The sequence below is a fragment of the Hypanus sabinus genome, chromosome 1, assembly GCF_030144855.1.
Source record: "Hypanus sabinus isolate sHypSab1 chromosome 1, sHypSab1.hap1, whole genome shotgun sequence".
NCBI classification, from domain to species: domain Eukaryota; kingdom Metazoa; phylum Chordata; class Chondrichthyes; order Myliobatiformes; family Dasyatidae; genus Hypanus; species Hypanus sabinus.
This window is the reverse complement of record NC_082706.1, coordinates 158,871,617-158,893,410: the sequence shown is the minus strand read 5'-3', so window position 1 is coordinate 158,893,410 and position 21,794 is coordinate 158,871,617. Positions and strand designations below refer to the sequence as shown.

General features: G+C 44.0%; 1 protein-coding gene across 9 annotated transcripts in view; it reads left to right on the top strand.

Moving 5' to 3' along the window:
* Nucleotides 1-21,794, top strand: part of greb1l (GREB1 like retinoic acid receptor coactivator) — a 250,753-nt gene that overhangs the window by 104,801 nt on the left and 124,158 nt on the right. For all 9 annotated transcript variants that reach the window (XM_059979802.1, XM_059979787.1, XM_059979736.1 and 6 more), the window contains exon 2: nt 8,741-8,859. The gene's annotated coding sequence lies outside the window, so the exon portion shown is untranslated. The remainder of the gene's footprint in view (nt 1-8,740; nt 8,860-21,794) is intronic.

The window sequence follows — 21,794 nt, the reverse complement described above, 5'->3', positions numbered from 1 at the left end:
GGATCCATCAATTCATATTCATTGAATGATTGCTGTGGTTATAATTACTGCCCTTAATTTTCTAGTTGCCTATTGCTACAGTAGAAAAAAAATGTTCAAAACAGTCCTTGAACGTGAAGTCTATCCTGTTTACTCGGGAAAATGAAATTCTGTACACGTACCAGTTGTTTTCTTTCTTGAAGAGCTGAAACATTCCAGTTTATGTCATGAGACTTAAGCCCCTACTGGCGTCAAATTGCAAATGCCTTGGGAATTTGAAGTCTGTGCAGCTGAGTGCATAAGTGAGTTTCAGCCAACTTTCTATGACAAAAATAAAAGGATACTATTCTGTTTGCCAGGGTTTGCTTTATTTTGCTTTCTCAGGACATTGAGGAAATCTTGCATGGACAGATCAAAAATTGGATAGAAAAGGAATAGCAACAAAAGTTCAGTTTTATATTGAATACAGGCTCAGATGTCTTAGTTCCAAGTGCATTTAGATAAAATTACTCATGTCACTATTTGCTAATGATTGCACAATATTTAATTCTACTTGCAACTCTTCAACAAATGAAGCAGCCATGCAATAAGACATAGACATGCACTGATGTAATGACCACATACAAAAAATAGTACGATTGCCAAGTTCTGCAGTACACTGGAGTAGCTGTAAATACAGTGGCAATAAGAGCACGCAAGAGTTTGCAGATCCTGTGGGAAGTGATTCAACTTGTGAAACCTCAAGGCCTTTCTGCAAAGCAGGCTGTCTCCGGGTAAAAAAACAGGTTCCATTTTTACAGATGCCATTAAGTAAATATTGTCCGTAAATTGGAAATTCCACAAGCATCACTTGATGTGGTAGCCACACATCCAGCTGTAATGAGTGGCATCAAAGTCACATGAGGAAACTAGTTCTGTCACTGGTAGGTACAAACATGTACGTTCATCAGAATTTTGTGTAATACTCTGGTTTAAGACCATATGTTATTAATACAGTTATGCTTTTGAGCATTTTATTTTTTGCAGATCTCCATAAAATGCAAATCTATATAAGGTGTTCCTTTAATTGCACTATACAATGAAGTATTTCATTTTTGTTATTTAAAATAAAAATTCAGTTGAAGTTCAAGTTAGGCTTGTTGTAATTAGCCAGTAGGATTTGCCTTGTTAACATTTTTTCTAGAGAGAGTGTGGGAAAAGAATGGGCAGCTATTTTCTAGGGAGAGTATGATTTGGAAGAAGGAGAAAAAGGGTGAATGGAGGCGGACAACACACATTGCGGAAAAACATGGTGAAACTCTCACAGATTCCAATTTGGAAGGACGGTTACCGATGTCAGAAAATCCTCAGGTCTATGGTCTCACAGAAAAGTGTAGATTACTTTTCATTAGCCAGCTAGCACAGGACATTGGAGAAAATTTGATGCTTTTTCCTTGGATAATGCGTGAATATTTTTTTAAAGCTTGGACTATTTTTACAGGGCAGAACTGTTTTGGAACCATGAGTAAACAAACTGAAGCAAACTGGATTGATTACGTGACAATGAGCTCCAAAAATTACTTGCATGATATAGACTGATATACTGTGTGTATATAAAAACATGTATGTGATGGGCCTGTCCTTTATTCTGTTTGTTATAGTTTAAAATATTTTATCAGTAGAATTTAGATCTCACTGTATACTGGTGTGAACTGAATTTTTGCTTTCTGGTGAACGTAAATTTGGATGGGTGTGTCTGTATTCATATAGGTAATTGAGTTATTTTCCCTTAGACGAAATAGTCAAACTATTATGCTTTGTGTTTACTTGAATCATATCCATCCTAGACCCGTTTATTTACTGGTAATGGCCTTTCATTGTTATTTCCATTCATTCTAGAGTTACGTTGCTGTTAGTTTGTATTCACAGTAATAGCTAACTCATTACAAGCCTACTGTGAGAAGGATACATTTGATTTTAATGTTGAGAGCTTGATCATAAGTCCAGTGTTCTTAAGCCAAAGATGATCTGTAATCAGATTTAGCATTGTGAGTAAAGACAAAGTTTTAGTTTCTAAAAGCATACAACTTGAAAGAAAGTGTTTCTAAATTACTCATGACTGGGCTATTTCTTTAAGCTAGGTTAATAACACTGTTTGGGTTGCAGCTTCTGAGGTGATTTCATCTCCCACCCTAGTCTTGGTTGCTACTAAGTAAATCAATTAGATGGCAAAAATTTATACCAGGTGTTAAATGAAAACCAGGTGATGGAAATACTCAGCAGGTTCAGCAGCATCTGTGGAGAGAGAAAACTAGCATTTCAGGTCAATGATCCTTCATTAGACACTTCAGACACAGACCAGCTTATTGATTTAAAACATTATATCTGTTTGTCTTTTTGCAGATACTGTACTGCCTGTCTTGGTAAGTGCTTACAAAGTAAATGGCAGGATACTTGGGAGTGTGGAAGAGCAGAGGGATCTGGGGGTACATGTCCACAGATCCCTGAAAGTTGCCTCACATGTAGATAGGGTAGTTAAGAAAGCTTATGGGGTGTTAGCTTTCATAAGTCAAGGGATAGAGTTTAAGAGTCGTAAGTTAATGATGCAGCTCTATAAAACTCAGGTTAGGCCACATTTGAGCCAATAGGCTGGTCCTGGACTTATTTCCACTTGGCATGATTAACTTATTATTATTTAATTATTTATGGTTTTAATTGCTATATTCCTACACAATTCTTGGTTGGTGCGGCTGTAACAAAACTCAATTTCCCTCGGGATCAATAAAGTATGTCTTGTTTGTGTCCAGTTCTGGTCATCTCACTATAGGAAAGATGTGGAAGCTTTGGAAAGGGTACAGAGGAGAACTACCAGGATGCTGCCTGGTTTGGAGAATATGGATTATGATCAGAGATTAAGGGAGCTAGGGCTTTCTTCTTTGGAGAGAAGGAGGATGAGAGGAGACATGTCTCTATTCATTGGTCTCTATTCTAGGTCTCTATTCATTGGAGTGTAGAAGGTTGAGGGGGGATTTGATCGAGGTATTTAAAATTTTGAGAGGGATAGATAGAGTTGACGTGAATAGGCTGTTTCCATTGAGAGTAGGGGAGATTCAAACGAGAGGACATGATTTGAGAGTTAGGGGGCAGAAGTTTAAGGGAAACACGAGGGGGTATATCTTTACTCAGAGAGTGATAGCTGTGTGGAATGAGCTTCCAGTCGAAGTAGTAGAGGCCAGTTCAGTTGTGTCATTTAAGGTAAAATTGGATAGGTATATGGACAGGAAAGGAGTGGAGGGTTATGGGCTGAGTGCAGGTAGGTGGGACTAGGTGAGATTAAGAGTTCGGCACGGACTAGGAGGGCCGAGATGGCCTGTTTCCATGCTGTGATTGTTATATGGTTATGATAGAGATATACAAGATATTAAGAGGAATAGATAGAGTGGACAGCCAGTGCCTCTTCCCCAGGGCAACACTGCTCAGTACAAGAGGAGATGGCTTTATGGTAAGGGGAGGGAAGTTCAAGGGGGATCTTAGAGGAAGGTTTTTTACTCAGAGAGTGGTTGGTGCGTGGAATGCACTGCCTGAGTCAGTGGTGGAGGCAGATACACTAGTGAAGTTTAAGAGACTACTAGACAGGTATATGGAGGAATTTAAGGTGGGTGGTTATATGGGATGCAGGGTTTGAGGGTCAGCACAACATTGTGGGCGGAAGGGCCTGTAATGTGCTGTACTATTCTATGTTCTATGCTTCTGGCATTCCTGTTTTATTTTTGGATTTCCAACATCTGCAAATTTATAATTTTTATAACAGACCTTGTTCAAAGTTCTGAGTAGATTTATTATCAAAGTGTGTATATGTCACCATATCCTACTTTGAGGTACATTTCTTTGCAGGCATTTACAGGAAAATAAAGGAATACAATAGAGCTTATGAAAAATAACACATAATAATTACATAATCCTGAAAATAATAAAAAACAGACAAATAACACTGAGAACAAGTTACAGAGTCCTTGAAAGTGAGTCTGTAGGTTGTGGAGTCAGTTTGGCATTGAGGTGAGTGGAGTTATCCGTGCTGGTTCAGGAGCCTGATAGTTGTAATGTTCCTAAACCATTATGGGATCTAAGGCTCCTCTACCTCCTTCCCAATGGTAGCAACAAGAAGAGAGCATAGCCTGGATGTTAGGGGTCCTTGATGATGGATGCTGCTTTCTTGCTTCCGTGTAAATGTGCTCAGTGATGGGGAGAGCTTTGCCTGTGATGCTGGCCTGTACCATCACTTTTTGTAGACTACTATTTATTTTGTTGTCTATGTTAGCTATTTTTTAAAGTACATAAAGTATATTGAGGTGACTTTTTAGTTTCCAGATATTAAGATAATGCCTGTTTAAAAATAATATTTGAACAGGCATTGGTCATGCATACACTTGTGATGTATTTGAAGTGCCACTAATAACATGTGTCCCTGTGTACTACCATTTTATTTGCATTGTTAGATGAACTTAGTTTAAAGCTCCACTGTCATTGGCCACTCACAAAGCAAGCACTTATTCATAACACTGCATCCTTTGCATATTTGTGATTTAAAGTTATGTTCAGACTCTCACTTGCCATTTGCTCCTGATTGTGCCACAGAGACTTATACAGAGCCACATTATTTTTGAACTTGGAAAGTCCTTACGATGGTCACATATAATTTGCTCTGAATAATTTTGTTGGAAGATATGGAAATGTACTAATGTTAGAGGGTCCATTAGCATGGTTGGGAACATTATCACGTCAGAGCCCTTCATAAAGAAGTAGTGTCAACAGTGACAAAGACATTTGCTGTTAAATCTGCAGTTGAGGCTGAGTTGCTCTGATAGCACTGGACAACAACAAAAATTTTCTTTCCTGAATAATTTTGGGTGTCTTAAGGAATCTTAAGGATTGTGGGCTACTGATTATGAAAATCACCATGAAATTCCCCTATCACGCACCATTTAAAAAAAAATCATCTTCATTTGTTATTTCAATTCATAATTCAAGTCAGAATAATTGATGCCTAGATTAAGGAAGGCATTTTTGTTGGTCCACAAATCAAACAGGTCATCGTTAAAAAGCAATTCAAAGAACTTTTAGTGGGACTGGAGAAAATCGTATGGAAGGCATTCAAGAATGTTGAAAAATTTCTTGGCAACTACAGAGCACCAAACCCTGTGCAGCTGGGTGACAACGTGCTTCAAGCATACAGAATCATGAAGTGTAACATGTCACTAAAGGTTCATTTTCTGCATTCCCGTTTAGACGTTTTCCCTGCAATTCTTGGCACTGTCAGTGATGAGCATAGTGAAAGGTTTCATCAGGACATTGCGGTCATGGAGAAACGGTATCAGGGCAACTGGAATCCATCAATGCTGGCTGATTATTGTTGGACACTGAAGCAAGAAGCCCCAGAAAGAGTACAATTGAAAATCATCAACAAAGCGTTGTTAACTCTGTTGGACTACTGCAGAGCATCAGCACCGTTATTCAGTTAAACACATTATATTCAATAAAAGTTAATTTTTTGCTTTTCCAAATTCCTACATGATGCAAGTAGTCTGAAATTATATTTGTGTTCCCCTTCAAGCAGTCTATCATAAACCAAAAAAATTTTGAGAAAGGAAGCCTTTTGAAAATATTTGTTGTCCGGTGTAGTTGAGGTCAAAGATATTGCCAAATTTTTTAGACTCATGATCATTCCATTCAACATTCATGGTTGAATGTAAAGGGTATGTCCTTGTATCAATAAACAGAATGCTGGGAGCTTCATTCTAAGGTAATCATTATAGTCTTTCCATGCTGTAAAGGGACGTATATTTGCTGTTTCATCTTGATATCCCTCCAATTTCTGCATCATCTTTAGCCACTGTGGCTGAGCACTGCTATGGTGAAAATCAAACCAACACAAGCAGCTTAATTAAGGCCACTTCTGGACTCTACAAAATGAGGCAGTCTCCATCTGGATGTGTAATCAGAGACCTCAAATAGCCAATAGAATTTCATGACATACACTGTTAACCAGTTTCTATATCACCCATACGTGCAGTATTAATCTAATATTTTCACAAGCACTACACAACCAGTTGATAGCATCTGAGAAAACTGCAGGTAAAGCTTCATTCTAACATTTCCATTTAGTAGGTACACGACAGGATAGTGAAAACTATATGTAAAATTCATGACACTGAAAAATTTGCATTGTCTAATGTTCCCAAGCAAAATCATTGTGTTAGACACTCAGCAATAGACTCCAATAAAATGATGCAAGGAGGTTTATTTTGGACAACAAGACACACAAAATGCTGGTGGAACACAGCAGGCCAGGCAGCATCTCAAGGGAGAAGTGCTGTCGACATTTCGGGCCGAGACCCTTCGTCAGGACTAACCGAAAGGAAAGATAGTAAGAGGGTTTATTTTGGATTTCTTCTTGGCCTTCCACGTATGCTGTTCTGCAGAGGCAATACCAATTAGTCAGGCTAGATTCTCCTTACCCTGGGCACATTATTTAATTATATTACTCTCCTGGCCAAGTCAGTCCTCAAGTGACAAACTGATGCTTCTATTAAGTATCCTTACTTATTTAAAACAGTTGGTTCGATAAATGTATGGTCAAAATTAACTTCATCGATAAACTGTGATCCAATAAGGTGTGTAATATTGTTATAATCAGAGTTATTTCCTTCATTCAATATCATTGAATTTTGAACTCTGTGCCATCATCACCTGCAAAAGCAAAATTAATTCTGCAGACAATATCATCAGATATTTAAAAGTTGGCCTTCCTTTTTCAACTTGCAACTTGCTTGTTTACACCTGAAAGGAGAACATAGAAGCATTATGTTTCAAGGCAGGCAGGAAAATAATAGCAGTACTAAGTGCTCATCAAGGCTATGTTTAAAGGTAATTTATCAATGGGCCTGTCACTGATATCTGAGTTCCTGAACATTCTCTAAGGAGATGGCCTTGAGGGTGACACAATGTTGGGATAAGCCACAGGAGTGACTCTGGACCATAGATTCTGTGGTTTTGATCTCTAAAAATATGTTGATACAATGATAAGGGGTTGTCAGATACACAATTCCCTTAGTCTGAATAGAATGGCAATGGCAAGCTTCATTCACATAGCTCATGCTTATGTTATGCTGTGGGATGTAACTGATTTAACATGAGTCTATTGAGTTATCTCTGTGGAAACAGTGCACGGCCATCTGCAATGGATGTCTCATTGTGTATTAAAGATAAGAGTTCAAAGGTCAGGGTTAGTGTATGTAAACTTGTTACAGGCCATAAAGCTTCCTTAAAAGCTGGAAGTCTGGTTTACTTTGTTATGGTAAGTACAAACTCTTAAGCCACTATTTCTCCAAGAATTTTGCGCATATTTTGTTAACTGATTGTGGTGCACTAGATCAAAACAAAGGGCAACTGCTGTGTGATTGGAACACCTCAGCTGAGCATGGTCATTGATTCTGCGCAATGCAGAAAGCAAAGTGTTCTATTAGAAGGGAATTTCAGCACAGAAAACAGCCCTTCAGCCCAAAATGTCTATACAACTTTGTCCAACCACATAATCCTATTTGTCTGGATTAGGTCCATATCCTTCTTAGCTTGGACAATTTATGTGCATGTCTAAATGTTTCATAAAAGTTGTATTCAATTCACCTCCACCTCTGGCAGAAAGTATCAACCTCTCTGTTCAAAAAGCTCCTCAAATCCTCTGTATAACTCCTTCTTATTATCTTAAAACTGTGTCCTCTTATTTTTGATTCTCCTACCATTGAAAAAATAACTCTGCAAATGCATCGTGCGATTTTTTTAAACCTCTATGTCATCCCTCAGCCTCGTTTGATCCAGGGAAAACAAGCCCAGCCTTTCCAATCTCTCTTTATAACTAAAATACCTCAAATTAGTCAATATCTTGGTAAATCTCTCTCTCCCCTCTCTAGCACAATCACGTTCTTCCTATAGGTGTGATGAACAGATATGTTTGTAAGGATGCAAAATAACATCCAAACTTTTATATTTTATGCTTTGCCCTATGAAGGTAAGCATACCTTATACCTTCTTTACCACCCTATCTGGTTGTGTTGCCTCATTCAAGGAACAATGGACCTTGATTGTATTACAGCCAGAAATACGCTGTATGCTAGAAACAACAAAGCACTTCATTTTACTGGAGGGGAAAAGCGTAACAAAACATCATAACTATACTGGGTTACTCGCTGTATCAATTGTACCGCTAGTATTGGTTTTATTAGGAAATTGAGATGTGAATCTCCAAAAGGAATCTCAGCTAAAGTGTTTAATTGATCTGATTTGATCTGATGTAAGAAGTTAAGATCTAGTGGAAACTTCTGGAGCAGGGAGAGGAAAAAGGAAGGACAGATTGAAATGGGGGAAAAGACCCAGCTCAATTTGCCATTCCTTCCCATGGTTTTACTCACCTGGAGATTTCCCATCATTCAACAGTTGAGGTCCACAAAAAAATCTCAGCGGTGCCTGGATTGCTGGTGCTTGTAGCTCCTTAGTAACACAAAGGCCTGGAGATTCCTGCTCCCAGCAGTGTCAACAGTGAGCAGCCAGTCTGAAGAACAATGTTTTGACAATTGGCATGCAAATCTATCAATCCGGCCCACCTTCCAAATGGAAATGAAAGTAAATTCCTAACAGTTATTCTAGCAACTGCTGGCCTATTGGTCAGCCATAGCTGTTCATGATTTCCTTTCTCTTCACTTACAACCTTTGATTTTTTTCTGTCTAGGAGCCATTGTTTCTGCCGTTGAGAAGATTACTGACCACACAATCTCCAGCCTTGTCACTTTACCTCTTGTCACAAAAAAAATGAATGCATTTTCAAAAGGGTAACTGACAGAAAAGGAGGTAAGAAGAAAAATCTGTATGTGGGTAATTTACTCGGTTTACTTGCCTAGTTTGAAGAGATTATAGGAGAAGTATTGATTAATCAGTGGCTTTTCATGATTCCCAATGATCTTGTGTGGGATAAGATTACACACACACACACACACACACACACACACACACACACACACACACACACACACACACACACACACACACACACACACACACACACACACACACACACACACACACACACACACACACACACTTTCCTCTACCTCTCCCTCTCTCATTTCACATATCATGTATGTGAACTTATGTCTGTACTTATTAGTACTTAAGTTAGTTAAGTTATTAGTTCTTATTCTGGTTAATTGGGACACATCAGGATCAATACATCTTGGCCCAGTTAAGCGGTTACTCCAATTAACTGAAGTTTCATGGATAAGTAAAAAATGGATAAGGTATAAAAAGACAAACTACTGTTTAATTGAGTAACAAATTATGTACTTAAATGAAATACAGAGCAAATTAGAACACTATTGTTACTACCACAATGGTATAAAACTGTGCAATGCACACAAAATGCTGGAGGAACTCAGCAGGCCAGGCAACATCTATGGAAAAGAGTACAGTCGACGATTTGGGCCGAAACCCTTCAGCAGGACTGGAGAAAAAAAGATGAGGAGTAGATGAGGGGGAAGGGGAATGAGAAACACAAGGTGTTAGGGTGAAACTGAGAGGGGGACAGGTAAAGTAAAGAGCTGGGAAGTTGATTGGTGAAAGAGATACAGGAGGAATCCAATCGCAGAGGACAGAAGGTCATGGAAGAAAGAAAAGGGAGGAGCACCAGAGGGAGGTGATGGGCAGGCAAGGAAATAAAGTGAGAAAGGGAAAGGGGGATGGGAAATGATGGGGGGTGGGAACATTACCAGAAGTTTGAGTATTAATTCCTAATAGTTATCGATGGAGGAATTCATATAGTGTACGTATTCTTTTGATTGACACTTACCCGAACAAAGTCTGCACAGGTACCTAGTATAGATAATGGACTGCCATCATACAATTCTATATTGACGATTTTATCCTCAAAATGTTCATTTTGATTGTAACATTCAAGGTGATTGTACATACCTTCAGACTCTCTGTAGTTCCTAACTTGCTGAAGTAGTGAAATCCTTTCATTTTCTCTCCCGGCCGTTGCTCGCATCTCCAAGCCTGAATGCTTGAAACCACAGTGTGCAAAACAGTTCTGAATTACCTTACTGTTTATTTCTCACCAAATATCAGTGACAAAAAATTCCTGCTTTTTGAACACAAGTGCATGCAATTGACGCTGCTTAAAAACAATACACACGAAATGCTGGAGGAACTCAGCAGACCAGGCAACATCTCTGGAAAAGAGTAAACAGTTGACATTTCAGGCCAGGACCCTTCATCAGGACTAGGAAGAAGTAGAAGGTAGCAGGTGATAGGGGAAACTGGAAGAAGGGGAGGGTTGAAGTAAAGAGTTGGGAAGTCGATTGGTGAAAGAGGTAATGGGCTGGAGAAGGGGGAGTCTGATAGGGGAGGACAGAAGGCTTTGGAAGAAAGGGAAAGGGGAGGAGCACCAGAAGGAGGTGATAAGCAGGGAAGGAGAGAAGCTGTGAGAGGTATACGAGAATGGGGAATAGTGAAACTTACTGAAAGTTTGAGAAATCAATGTTCCAGCCATCAGGTTGGAGGCTACCCAGACGGAATACAAAGTGTTGCGCCTCCAATCTGAGTGTGGCTTCATCGTGGCAGTAGAGGAGACTATGAACTGACATGTAGGAATGGGAATGGGAAGTAATAGAAATGGTTGGCCACTGGGAGGTGCCGCATTTTCTGGTGGATGGTCTCCCAATCTACGCCAGGTCTCACTGATATACTGGAGGCCACACTGTGAGCACCAGATACAGTAGATGAGCCCGACAGACTCACAGGTGAAGTATCACCTCATCTGGAAGGACTGTTTGCAGCCCTGAATGATAGTGAGGGAGGAGGTGTAGGGGAAGGTATGGCTCTTTTACACTTGCAAGGCCAAGTGCCAGGCGGAGATCAGTGGGGAAGGTAGTAGGAGTCCCGTAGGGAGTGATCCCTGTGGGGAGGGATGTAGGAGTCCTGTAGGGAGTGATCCCTGTGGGGAGGGATGTAGGAGTCCTGTAGGGAGTGATCCCTGTGGGGAGGGATGTAGGAGTCCCGTAGGGAGTGATCCCTGTGGGGAGGGATGTAGAAGTCCCGTAGGGAGTGATCCCTGTGGAAAGCAGAAAGGGTGGGGGGGGGGAGAGGCTAAAGATCATGGTACAATCCCACTGGAGATGGCGGAAATTATTGAGAATTTTATGCTGGACACAGAGGCTGGTGGGGTGTAGGTGAGGACAAGAGGAACCCTATCCCTAGTGGGGTGGTGGGTGGACGTGAACAAAATGGAAGAGATGTGGGTGCGGGCAGTGTTGATGATGGAGGAATGAAAGCCACTCTCTTTGGAGAAGGAGGGTGTCTTCATTCTGGAATGAAAAGCCTCATCCTGAAAGCAGATGCGGTGGAGGTGGAAGAATTGAGAGAATAGGATGGGATTTTTACAGGGTAGGGAGAGGTATAGTCCAGGTAGCTGTGAGAGTCAGTGGGTTTATAAAAGATATCGAGGCATCTTTTGGAGACAAGAGAGATCGAGAAAGGGGATAGAGGTGTTGGAAATGGACTAAGTAAATTTGACAGCAGGATGGAAGTTGGAAATAAAGTTGATGAGCTCAGCATGGGTGCAGGAAGCAGCACCAATGCAGTCATCAATGTAGCGTATTTCTTCTGTTTAAGAACTGTTTGCTCTAGGCACAGTGCACTGTCTAATGGCCAGACAAGTGCATGCATCGATACTAGTTAGAAACTGTTCAGCAACAGTCCCGTCCCAATTAAACAGCATAGTATCCCGAAGGAACAAAGGGATACAGTTTATTTTTGTTCTTTAAGGGTTGGCCTAAATAAGCAGCTGGTCAATTAACTGGTATCCATTGTATTTCCCATCCAAACCACAAGCAGCCTACTTCATGTTACCATAAATTCCCATGTATAAGCTGAGAATTTGGCCCTAAATTTTGTTCCTAAAGTTAGGGGGTTGGCTTATACAGAGGGTGCCAACTTTGGAAAAACGAATACACGGAAGACAGGTCGTATTTATTGGCTGTTTTTGAGTCAAATTCATTCCACTGTCGTCGCATGAATTCTTTGAATGATTTGTTTAAACTCACATCTAGTGGCTGGAGCATGGAGATCAAACCACCGGGGATATCTGCAATGTCTGTATTTTCAGCTTTCAGTGCTGCTTTTGTCTCACCTGACAAGAACGCTTTGAAGACGTCCCAGACAAGTGGCGACTTTTCCTTCCTGACACCTTCGGGACCTCGATGCCACACCTCTTCAAGCACTTCAAGCAACTCGCTTCGTCCATCCATCAGCGATCTTGAACGTAAACAACACCCCGCGGGAATTTTCTGAGCAATCTTTGTTTATTGGCTCAACACAAGATCACGTCTATTCATAAATCGGGTGCACCAACTTCGTGTCGCTTTGAGATTTTTGCTGAGCTCATGGTGTTTTTCGGCCCATTTCAACGCTTGAACTCAAATAATTTCTCTGGTAACAATGTATCCAGATGATCACTGATGATTCACCCACTCTAAAACATTTTCTTCCAGTTCTGGCCACTGGCATGTTTTCCTGCTGTTTGCACATTGCGATTTTGGCATTTCCCTCAGCGTGTCCTCTGCCTTTCTCCACTCTCTCACTTTCTCTCATTTACACTAAACGTCTTAGCAGCTGCAGAATTATTCGATCCTTTAGCAAAATCAACAACCTTCAGCTTGAAGCCAACATCATATAGCATTCGTTTTAATCTTTTGTACATGATGGTCGCAAACTCAATACTGAGTAGATGTACTAATCCCGCCACCCCGTGTTATGTTTTAACGAGATTACGATGGGCACTAAATGGTTTCATGGGGGTTACATTTCAGAGGATTCTTTACCATTGGAGACCTAATCCAAAATTTCCCTCCCTGATTTATTTATTAAGAATTTGCTTATAATGCTTTACAATGTGTAGGCCTGTTTTCTTAGCAGGTACTGGTTCACAAAATTTCCCAGTTCCGGATCCGGCAAAGCTGAGTACTGGCATGTGAGATCTTGTGATATTTTTTGGTTAAATCAAAAACCTCTACAAAAGGGGTTGGCTTATACAAAGGTAACATGAAAACGTCACTTTTTTAACCTTGAAAATGGGGATCGGCTTATACTCCAGAATATACGGTATATGCATATCCATTTTGGAATTGGTATTCCCACAGATGCGCAAGATAAATTTGAGCTATTTTATATTCCTTAACTTACTGTAACAAAACTTCTGGCAAGGAGTTAGAAGTTATCTGAAAAAACTTATAAAAGTGTGGTAGGTATGGGCCAGCCTTTTCAAGCCGTTCCTTCAGGTGATGGTCTTTTGCCTGGATTGAGTCAAGCCCTGCCCAATTTGTACGTATAAAAATCATCTGCTTATCCAGGAAGGTGGATTGGTGGAGTAGGAAGGACATTGAAGTGTGTGTTGGTTGCAGAAGGTATAAGGCCTGCTGGGTTGAGGTAAGCTGTTCAGGTGTGTGAAATCAGTCAGACAACTAATGGGGTAGTGGGGTCATTTGGACAGGTGACTGGAAGTTGGGGCCAGGTAGAAAAGGAGTAGGAGACTTTGAGAGTATTGGCAAAGAGGAAGGGAAGAGTTGCTTGGAATGAATACTGAGAAAGTCACTTGAAGGTGACTCACCCGGAAAACAAGGAAGGCCTTAGAGTCTACAGCAGTGGTGCAACAAAGGGTGGGCCCACTTTTAATTCACCGTGAAGCAGGCCTCTGCATACGCATACTTTAATAAATGTGAATTGTGCCATTTGTGCAGAGGAACCTTATACAGAAAATGAAAAACAAAATTCCAGAAAATGTCATGGCTAGATTAAATTGATCACTTATTGTAAAGGTCAAAAGCTGTTTTTTGAGGAAAAGGAGATAATGATAAATTTGATTATAAGCATCAAGTTTGAGGTATCATTTCTGCACAAGAATGCCCAGCTTTGTTACCTTCTCTATTTTGGAGTAATCCTACAAATCACTCCCTTGAAGGACATTCCCTCTGTTCGTCTAATTTAGATTAAAATGAGGATGCCCACTCTGCATTGTGGCATGTATGTCAAGCACCTTCACGATCTTAGGATGGTCTTAAAATGTTTTGATAAATTATGAAGTAAATATATAGTACTTTTTGGCACTTAGCCAAGTGGTTAAGGCATTGGTCCAGTGAAGGTCACTAGTTCGAGTCTCAGCTAAGGCAGCGTGTTGTGTCCTTGAGCAAGGCACTTAACTACAGATTGCTCTGTGATGACACCAATGCCAAGCTGTATCGGCCCTTGCCCTTCCCTTGGACAACTTCGGTGGTGTGGAGAGGGGAGACTTGCAGCATGGGCAACTGCCGGTCTCCCATACAACCCTGCCCAGGTCTGCACCCTGGAAACTTTCCAAGGCGCAAGTCCATGGTCTCTTGAGACTAATGGATGCCAAATAGTACTTGTGCATTTGTATGTGCACAGAGGCCAAATTCAAGTCATTATTGACTTACTCAGTTTCATATGAAGAGTGCGCTTTGCACTAAGCATCTACAAAACAATGATCCAATCAGCTTCCACTGCAACCCACCACTCCAGTGAAGGTCCCTGGAAAATATGAGCCACTTTTCATTCCTTGGGAGCTTCTTATGTGAGAATAAAGTGGCTGATGAAATTCACCATTGTCTCCATGTACATCTGCTTTTGGCCTTCCGTGAAAAAGCTTGTTGAAGATCATGATCTTGAACCTGCCTTGAAGCGTGATCCACCTACTCTCTTGTATATATGGAAGTGGGGCATGAGAGAGGTTTGGGTTGCACTTTTTTCACAAAACCCTGTAATTGGACTACAAGATAAGCAGACTATTATCGGCGACCTCTCACATCAATTTCCTTAACATTATCCCCTAATTGTATCAACCAGCTCCAGTGGACAGGCTGCATTCATTGTATACCTGATAATATTCTTGAAACAGGATCTCAGTACTGAGCAAGTCAAGTCAAGTCACTTTTATTGTCATTTCGACCATGACTGCTGGTACAGTACATAGTAAAAATGGGACAACGTTTTTCAGGACCATGGTGTTATGTGACACAGTACAAAAACTAGACAAAAACTATGTAAAAAAAACAACACAGAGAAAGCTACAATAAACTACAGACCTACAAAGGATTGCATAAAGTGCACGAAAACAGTGCAGGCATTTCAATAAATAATAAACAGGACAATAGGCAAAGGTGTCAGTCCAGGCTTCGGGTATTGAGGAGTCTGATAGCTTGGGGGAAGACACTGTTATATAGTCTGGTCGTGAGAGCCCGAATGCTTCGGTGCCTTTTCCCAGACGGCAGGAGGGAGAAGAGATTGTATGAGTGGTGCATGGGATCCTTCATAATGCTGTTTCCTTTGCGGATGCAGTGTGTAGTATAAATGTCCGTGATGGCGGGAAGAGAGACCCCGATGATCTTCTCAGCTGACCTCACTATCCGCTGTAGGACCTTGCGATCTGAGATGGTGCAATTTCCAAACCAGGCAGTGATGCAGCTGCTCAGGACGCTCTCAATACAACCCCTGTAGAATGTGATGAGGATGGGGGGGGCGTGGGAGATGGACTTTCCTCAGCATTTGCAAAAAGCAGAGATGCTGCTGGGCTTTCTTTGCTATGGAGCTGGTGTTGAGGGACCAGGTGAGATTCTCCGTCAGGTAAACACCAAGAAATTTGGTGCTCTTTACAATCTCTACCGAGGAGCTGTCGATGTTCAGTGGGGAGTGGTCGCATTAAGTCCTTTAAGTCTAAAGGATTTTAGACTTAATAAAAAACATAATATCCTCACCAATTCAATAGGAAACCATGACTGCGACTGAAGAAATAACTGCTTTGACATTGAGAATATCGGTCTCTTGTGGAGCACACAGGAATCCAGGAAACCATTGCAACATCTCGTATGCCAGTCTACACCTGATCTGCCAGGCACCTCCTAGCCCAACTGTGGCAGAGTCTGTGGACCCCACATTTCTCTCAGCAGTCGTCTCAGAATTCACAGAACTGGAGTGAGAGCAAGTCATCCTTAACTCCAATGAACTGTCTAAGAATAAGAGATTTCTGAAATATAGCCTCTAATGTAATACTGCATGCTACAGCAAATTAGTATGTGTAAATAGCAATAATATAATAATTAGTTTCTTTATAACATTTTCAGCATAAATTGAACCTTCCCCACTATTCAGAATTGCAGCATGGCATCTTTTATATCCAGCTTAGAGCGTCGAAATGCCCACCAAATCATCTTCCTTTAGGGCTGGTCTGGCAGGCATCACACATTTGGTTGAAGATTTCAAAAATCCCATCATAGTTCTCTTTTCTGAAGTATGGTGACTACCACCGTCACACTCCAAACATTAAAACTCTGCTGTCAGCGTTTTCTTTTGTCCGGATGCTGATTGATTATCTTGTGCAGAAAAAGAGGTAAATCTCTAATCTTCTCTTGACTTACAACACTCTGTGATCTCAATTGTTCATGGGTCCCAATGGTAGAGTAGAATTTCTGACAATGATTTTTAGCATACTGAATGCTCACATTAATTCTGGTCTAGGTACATAAAGTTTGATAAAAAATCTTTTATGGAGCATGCAATTTTTTCTGTTATGCCATAACATTTCTAAAGTGCTATCTTTTGAAGTTAAATCATTTTTTTCTTTCATCATCGCCAATTAATTCCTATTGTCCTGGTTGATATTTTCCTCTTAATAAGCCACGCACAAAAAAAGCAGAGGGATTTTCTCTGGATAAACTGGGTGCCTCTTTGCCTTTGTTACAACAGTAAGTTAAATGAATATTAATACATTAGTTTGTAAAGCATTTTGGGACATTCAGAGGTCACAAAATTTAATGTGTAAATACATACCAAGTCTGTGCTTGAGTCAGAGAACTTGGTCTTGGAGAGACCCTGGAGAGACTTGTTCTAGAGCAGCTCCGGCCTATGGTTACACTTAGCCCCCCTCCAGTTCACCTACCAGCCCCGACTAGGAGTTGAGGATGCCATCGTCTACCTGCTGAACTGTGTCTACGCCCACCTGGACAAGCCGGCGAGCACTGTGGGGATCATGTTTTTTGACTTCTCCAGTGTGTTCAACACCATCCGCCTTGCTCTGCTGGGTGAGGACTGCCAGACCACAGTACGTGCGCTTGCAACAGTGTGGGTCAGACAGAGTGGTCAGCAGCACTGGGGCTCCACAGGGGACTGTCCTGTCTCCCTTTCTCTTCACCATCTACACCTCGGACTTCAACTACTGCAAAGAGTCTTGCCATCTTCAGAAGTTTTCTGATGACTCTGCCATAGTTGGATGCATCAGCAAGGGAGATGAGGCTCCATCTTGGATCTCGAGACGAATCTGAAGACAACTCAGGTGATTTCCAAGCTGAAGGAGTGGGAGACTGGCCACACCTGCGCCAAGTACAGCAGCCCTGAGAGCACCTCACACCTGATGACCAGGTTCTTGCCCACTATCGATAGGGAGCACCCTCCCTACAATCCCAGTTTCTTTTTGACCTTGGTAGTCCACTCCTGCCAGTTCCTGTTGCACACCTTGGCCCCTCCGAACCAGATCCCCAACACCTTCACGTGATCAGACCTGATGGTGAAGGGGATGCTGGATTGGTCAGGCCAGTTGCTGAAGAGCATGGCTTCGCTCTTTGTGCGGTTGACCCTGGCCCCCTACGCCTGCTCTAACTGTTCACAGATGCTGATCAGCCTGCGAACTGACCTCGGATCAGTGCAGAAGATGGTGGCGTCGTCCATATACAGGGAGGTTTTGACTTGGGTCCCTCCACTGCCTGGCAGCGTCACCCCTCTTATGCCCTCATCCCTCCTGATGGCTTCAGCAAAGGGTTCTATGCAGTGCACGAACAAGATGGGAGAGAGAGCAGCCCTGCCTGACTCCAGACCTGATGGGGAAGCTGTCTGTTTCCCACCCATTGACCTGAACTGCGCTACAGATGTCTGTGTAGAGCAATTGAATCTAATTCCAGATTCCCTCCCCCAATCCCATTTTGGAGAGGACATCCACCATGTATGTGTGCGAAATCCTGTCGAAGGCTTTCTCCTGGTCCAAGCTGACCAGGTAGGCGTCCACCCCCCTGTCCTGCACGTAGGCAATGGTGTCCCTCAGCAGCGCGAGGCTGTCTGAGATCTTCCTGCCTGGTATAGCACAGGTTTGGTCCGGGTGGATCACCTGCTCCAGTGCAGACTTGACCCTGTTGGCGATAGCCTTAGACAGGATCTTGTAGTCCACATTCAGGAGTGAGATGGGCCTCCAGTTTCTAATGTCTTCCCTCTTCCCCTTCTGCTTATAGATGAGGGTGATGATGCCCTTCCGCATGGATTCGGACATGCTGCCTGCCAGGAGCGTAGCGTTGTACACTTCCAGCAGGTCGGGGCCCACCCGGTTCCACAGAGCCGAATACAACTCAACCGGTAAGCCGTCGCCTCCGGGAGTCTTACCCGACTCAAAGGAACGGACGGAGCCAGTCAGCTCGTCCAGGGTCAGTGGGTGCTCCAGACTTTCCCGCTTGCCGTCGTCTAAGACCTGCGTGATGGACGACAGGAAGTTGCGGGAGGCTGTGGAGTCTGTGGCCTTTTCTCTGTACAGACCGGCATAGAAGGACCAGCAGATCCTCAGTATGTCTGTCTGCGAGGATGCGACTGAGCCGCCCTCTTCCTTAAGGTTGTGAATCACAGAGTTCCCCCTGTGCAACTTTTGGAAGAAGAATCGTGCGCACGTCTCGTCCTGCTCCACGGTTTGAACCCTTGATCGAAAGATGATCTTGGAGGACTCAGCGTCAAAGTGATGGGCCTGCTGGCCCTTCACCTCCCGCAGTTCCTCCCTGACATCCACCCCCCTCGATGGCAGAAGGAGGAGTTGCTGCAACTCTGTCTGGAGTTTACGCAGTTCCCTCTGCCCCTGCCTTGCTCTCTGGATGCCCTTGCATATGAAGAACCTCTTAATGTTCTCCTTGGTGGCTTCCCACCAGTGAACCGGGGAATCAAAGAAGGCTTTCAAGGTTCTCCAACCTGTGTACTCCTTCTCTAGTTCCTCGATGTTCTCTGGGGTCAGCAGCTTACCATTCAGCTTCCACGTCCCCCTCCCTGCCTTCCGGTCCTCCCGTAGGTGACAGGTGGCTCGCAGAAGGCAGTGGTCAGAGAAGAACACCGGCATGACGTCGGTGGATCTGACCTTGAGGGACTCTGAGAGGAAGAGGAAGTCGATCCGGGAATGGGCTGAGCCGTCCGAACGTGTCCAGGTGGCTTGCGGCTGTGCTCCCTCTGTGGGGTCACCAAAGGAGTCGTGCAGCTTGGCTGTCTTTACTGTATCTATCAGGAGTCTGGAAGTACTGTCCAGCCTGCCGTCGGCGCTGCCGGATCGTCCGGCCGCATCAATGGTGCAGTTGAAGTCTCCGGCCAGAACGACCGGCCGGGACATCACCAGCAGCAGTGGGAGCTGCTCGAGGATGGCCCGCCGCTCGCTCCGCACGGGGGAGGCGTACACGGTGATCAGCCGGAGCGGAGTGCCCCGCCCGGTATTTGACGTCTGCTACCAGGAGGCGCCCCGCAACCACCTCTTTGACTTGGGTGATTGCGAAGTTGCCTCCCCGTAGCAGAATCCCCAGGCCGGAATCGCGACAGTCGTTGCCCCCCGAACACACTGACAAACCCCGGATCCACCAACGTGACCACCTCCGGTAGTTGCAGAGGTGTGGCAGTCTGCACTCCTGAAGGAAGGTCACATCTGTCTTTACCGTGTCCAAGTACTGGAGTGTGCTGACGCATCGCCCAGTACTCTTCAAACTGCGCACATTAATGGATGCCGGTGAAATGTCCGCCATGGTTTAAAGTTCTTTATTTCAACAGAACACAGTCCTTACCTTCGCAGTCCTGAGTCTTCATGCCCACTGCCTTTGTGAAGTCCTTCACCTTCTGTGGGCTCAGGAACTGCAGGTCATCCTCCCCTGGGTGTGGCAGTGCTGGTTCTATGCCTGGGGGGTTGCTGTCTCCCAGGCCTGCTGCCCCTTCAGGCTGTGGGATGCCAGACATGGCTCTGCTCCCAGGTTCCCGGAGCTCGGGGTCTCTACCGCTCTTTGCATCCTGTGTTGTACTTGGGAGGTGGCCAGCAGAGTTTCTCCACTCTCTCACCTCCTCTCTGCTGCTTTTGTCTGCCGCTTCCTCAGCCGGGGCTGCTGCTGACCTCCCCCAACTCCTTCCTCCTCCGAAGTAGACAGGTTACCGGAGGCTGTGGGCTGTGTGATCCCCTGCCCTTCTCTTCCCGTGCTCCTTCCGCTCTGCCCTCTGTCATTTGGCCGGAGCTTTTTGGTCCTTCTTCCGTTTGCACACAACACTCCAGCCTTCCTACCCCTCGGCTCTCCCCTCCTCCATGGACTCTTCCTCCTTTTCCTGTGGCTGGTCCTGGAGGGTCTGCGAGGGGGTGGGGGCCCTCGGGGTGGCTGCACCTTCTTCCCTGTTGGCATCTTCCATTGCTTCAGGTGCCGCCTCTGCGGGGGTGGCGGGTACATCTGAACCTGCCGGGTCTCTTTAAGTGCCAGCACATCTTGGACAGGCCCTGTACAGGTGGCTGGCATCTCCGCAGAGATTGAAGGACTTGGCCTGCGTGCAGTCCTTGGTGAGGTTGCCCTCCACATTAGAGTTCCTGCAGATTATAGCCCTGCACTGGGCTGCGATGTGCCCTGCCTTGCTACAGTTGCGGCACACCCTGGGTTAGCCGGCGTAGACCATGTAACCTCGGGTCCCTCCGATGGCAAAGACTGAGGGGGGCTGGTGTGGATGATGTCCACCTTCAGCTTTACCTTGACCTGCTGCATGCTGGTCCAGAACCCCAGGATGTCCTTCACGTCCAGACTAGTTCCTACGCTCTCCACATACCGAGTGAGGAATGTAAGGACGTCGACCACTAGCACATACGGGGTTGAACATCTGCACGTTGACAGTCCATTCCTGCTGGGTGGCAGCAAAGAGGGGCTGTGCTTACAGCAGTGACAGCGGTGCCTCTCTCCCCTTCTAGAACTGCTGGAGCAGTTTCTGCCACCCTGTGGGTTGCTGGAAGGTGACATCGAAGATTCTGGACGCAGGAAACTTCGTCAACTGTAAATCCACAGCAGTCCATCAGGATCTGCCCGATGAAGGTCTCCCTCGTGAAGCCGTTGTCCTCGCTCTGGTGTCACACGGTCAGCTGGACAGCGTTCTTGATGACTGGGCCTCGGGCCAATGCGCTGTTGTCTGCAGCCATCCTGTTCACCACTGTCGTCATCGCTGGAAAGGGGTGTTAGATTGGGAGCTATTCAGCATTAGGATCCACCCCTGCGTCAGCGCAAAACCTTCTCCGCCTTCCGATCGTCGTGTGTCCCAAAGTAAACTACACTTGATCTTAGCCAAAATGTGACCACAAAATCAGACCAAGTTTTCAATAGGGAACAGATTTGAAATTTATTGCTTATTATGCCTTTGGAGTCAAGTGGAACACACCAGAATTGCAGGGTCATCGCCACAAACCAGGTTAAATTTCCTGCTTTGTATGCTGCTGCAATGGTATCCAAACCTCTTATCAGTGAGGTTTTTGTGGAGAACTTGTGAGTCCTGGAGAAAATGGGAAAGGGTGGCTGCGTAAAACTTTGTATTCATATTCGTGGCCAGTTGCTAGGAGGAAATAGCATCTACAGGCTTGACATGGGATAAATGCAGCAGGCCCGAAGTGATGCTGAAACAAACACGGAGGTCATTGGGTGGAT